A 3,893-nucleotide genomic window follows, 5' to 3' on the forward strand; every position below is an offset into this window, starting at 1 on the left:
TTGATAACTTTTTCTCATCTCTACTTGAAATGGAAGATCTTAAGAAGAAGGTAATTTTTTGTCATTTTTTTGTTTTTTTTTTATTTTACTAAATTTAATTATTATTCTTTTTATATTGTTAAACAGTTTTCGTCAATTTTTCTTTCGTTACTTTATTAAATTTAATAATTATGGGTACTATATTGTTAAACAATTATTTTTGTTATACGTAGTTCAAAGATGATTGGGATAAAAAAACTGAACCGCAAGGCAAAGCAAGGGTTGTTTGTGATGAAGATTTAACTTTAAAGGTTTATGTTCATTCAATAAATTATATGATTTTGTAATTAAGTGAATTATTTTACGTTTATTTTTTCATTTCCAAAGGTTAATGTTCTACCTTTCGTAGGATGATCCCAAGGCGAAAACAATTGTTGGTGTTGAAAAAAATCTAATTTTAAAGGGTTTTTTTTCCAGTTACTTCATTATATTTTTTAGAATTTAAGTTTATTTCTTTACATTTTTTTAATATATATGTTTCCCTTTTTTTAGGACAAAAGCAAGTTTGAGACGGATCTGGACAAATTTTTGATACCCAAGAACAAGTCCCATGTATATCTACTTATTTAAGTATTATATAATACAATTTATTAATTCATTGTATATTAATTTTTTTATTCTTTTTTGTTATTTAGGTTGATCCTACAGGGAAAACAAATGTTGTTTTTTCTGAACCGAGTCTGTGCTCCACATTTGTTTCTGATGTGAGTTATGCTGATTCTATATGTTTTCCAATAATGGTAGTTACTTATGTATTTTTTTTTTACTGTTTAGGCCATTCCGAAATATACAGTTGATGTTGCTCAAAGTGTTTTGCCGAGAAAGAGGAAGGTTTAGTATCATATATAACTTTTTTACTTTTAAATTTATATCTTTTAAAAAACAAGTAATTATTATTTATTTCAACTTATTAGGCCACTCGGAAATGTAAAACATTTATGATTGTGTCCGATGAGTCTCTTATCGCACATCGTACACGTTCAAAGTTTAGAAACAAAAATACTTATGCATGTTAAAACATTTACGGGATTGGATGTTAGTGATTTAATTTTCAGAATTCAAATTTTAAATTTTAATTTAAAATTTTGAGCAATTTTAAATTTCGTTAGTTATTTTTAGTATCATAATTCCGGAATTAAGGTTTCTATTTCTATAAATAAATGGTGTTACGTTTTTGTAAACCTTAAATTTAAAATTTTAAGGTTTCTTTCTCTATTTCCAGAATTCAAATTTTAAATTTAAAATTTTGATCCATTTTAAATTTCGTTAGTGATTTATTTTTAGTATGATAATTTTCCGTAATTAAGGTTTCTATTTATATTTCTGGAATTCAAATTTTAAATTTAAAATTTTGAGCAATTTTAAATTTCGTTAGTGATTTATTTTTGAAACCTCAAATTTTAATTTTAGTGATTTATTTTTAGTATGATAATTTTCCGGAATTAAGGTTTCTATTTCTATAAATAAATGGTGATTTATTTTTAGCATGATAAATTTTAGTATGATAATTTGCAGGATTGGATGTTAGTAATTTAATTTTCAGAATTCAAATTTTAAATTTTAAATTTTGAACAATTTTAAATTTCATTAGTGATTTATTTTTAGTATGATAATTTTCCGGAATTAATGTTTCTATTTCTATAAATAAATGGTGTTACGTTTTTTGAAACCTCCAATTTATAATATTAAGGTTTCTATTTCTATTTCCAGAATTCAAATTTTAAATTTTAAATTTTGAGCAATTTTAAATTTCGTTAGTGATTTATTTTTGAAACCTCAAATGTAAATTTATTTTTAGTATGATAATTTTCCGGAATTAAGGTTTCTATTTCTATTTCTATTTCCGGAATTCAAATTATAAATTTAAAATTTTGAGCAATTTTAAATTTCGTTGGTGATTTATTTTTAGTATGATAATTTTCCGGAATTAGGGTTTCTATTTCTATAAATAAATGGTGTTAAGTTTTTTGAAACCTTTTTTATTTTGTTTGTTTCGGTTTTATATGTTTTCCGCTATTATTAGTTTACTTCTATAAATAATTTATCGTTTTTACGTGTTTAAACCGTTCACATTTAATTTGCAGGTATGGATTTGAGTAACAACAGTCTTTCATTCTTAAAGCTGATTGAGGACGATGATCCTCTTTTTTTTTGTATGTTTATTGGTTTTATGATTACTAAACATATTGTATTTAGACTTATGTATTTAATTATTTATTTTTTTGTTTTCACTGATAGGAAATACCTAATGAATTTGTTTCATTAATGTGGGGAGAACAACCACCTTACAAGGAATCTAACTATGATTTCGTTACATCTTGAAAGATCGACAAATAGGTAATCATATTTTCCTTATTTACATTGATTATAAAATTTTTGTCTAACTCTGTCTTAATCCTCTTTTTCATGATTGATTCTCTCGATCTTCCGATTTGTGTTTGTGTACAACAAAAAAACATCAACATGTGAAAAAAAATTCTTTGTTTTTCTTCAAGATATCGTTAGATTGTGTGTTTATGGTTAGATTTTGTGTTTCTCAAAAAGATTTGTGAGTAAAAACAATGACGACTATTCATATGAGAGGTATGTTATGGATCGATTTATTTTCGCATATCCGGGTTGTCACTGTGAATGTTAAAAAATCATGAGATATATGGATTGGAAAGTAGCTTTTGACTTATGCATCAAAACGATCAGCATTCTTTTTATTGAATTTGTTTTTGTTTAAAATTTGTATGATAATTTGCAGGATTGGATGTTAGTAATTTAATTTTCAGAATTCAAATTTTAAATTTTAAATTTTAAATTTTAAATTTTGAACAATTTTAAATTTCATTAGTGATTTATTTTTAGTATGATAATTTTCCGGAATTAAGGTTTCTATTTCTATAAATAAATAGTGTTACGTTTTTTGAAACCTCAAATTTATAATATTAAGGTTTCTATTTCTATTTCCAGAATTCAAATTTAAATTTAAAATTTTGAGCAATTTTAAATTTCGTTAGTGATTTACTTTTAGTATGATAATTTTTCGGAATTAAAGTTTCTATTTCTATTTCTCGAATTCAAATTTAAAATTTAAAATTTTGAGCAATTTTAAATTTCGTTAGTGATTTATTTTTGAAACCTCAAATGTAAATTTATTTTTAGTATGATAATTTTCCGGAATTAAGGTTTCTATTTCTATTTCTATTTCCGAAATTCAAATTATAAATTTAAAATTTTGAGCAATTTTAAATTTAGTTGGTGATTTATTTTTAGTATGATAATTTTCCGGAATTAGGGTTTCTATTTCTATAAATAAATGGTGTTACGTTTTTTGAAATCTTTTTTATTTTGTTTGTTTCGGTTTTATATGTTTTCCGCTATTATTAGTTTACTTCTATAAATAATTTATCGTTTTTACGTGTTTAAACCGTTCACATTTAATTTGCAGGTATGGATTTGAGTAACAACAGTCTTTCATTCTTAAAGCTGATTGAGGACGATGATCCTATTTTTTTTGGTATGTTTATTGGTTTTATGATTACTAAACATATTGTATTTAGACTTATGTATTTAATTATTTATTTTTTTGTTTTCACTGATAGGAAACACCTAATGAATTTGCTTCATTAATGTGGGGAGAACAACCACCTTACAAGGAATCTAACTATGATTTCGTTACATCTTGAAAGATCGACAAACAGGTAATCATATTTTCCTTATTTACATTGATTATAAAATTTTTGTCTAACTCTGTCTTAATCCTCTTTTTCATGATTGATTCTCTCGATCTTCCGATTTGTGTTTGTGTACAACAAAAAAACATCAACATGTGAAAAAAAATTCTTTGTTTTTCTTCAAGATATCGT

At 24.1% G+C, this 3,893-nt stretch overlaps 1 long non-coding RNA gene across 1 annotated transcript; it reads left to right on the forward strand.

Annotated features, from left to right (window-relative positions):
* The first annotated feature begins 210 nt into the window (after nucleotides 1-210).
* LOC110934529 lies at nucleotides 211-872 on the forward strand. The gene is made up of 4 exons (XR_002588411.2): nucleotides 211-290; nucleotides 532-591; nucleotides 675-743; nucleotides 814-872. It is a non-coding gene; the product is annotated as an uncharacterized LOC110934529 (long non-coding RNA).
* The last annotated feature ends 3,021 nt before the right edge of the window (nucleotides 873-3,893 follow it).

Source organism: Helianthus annuus, chromosome 4 (assembly GCF_002127325.2).
Source record: "Helianthus annuus cultivar XRQ/B chromosome 4, HanXRQr2.0-SUNRISE, whole genome shotgun sequence".
In the NCBI taxonomy this organism is placed as follows: Eukaryota; Viridiplantae; Streptophyta; class Magnoliopsida; order Asterales; family Asteraceae; genus Helianthus; species Helianthus annuus.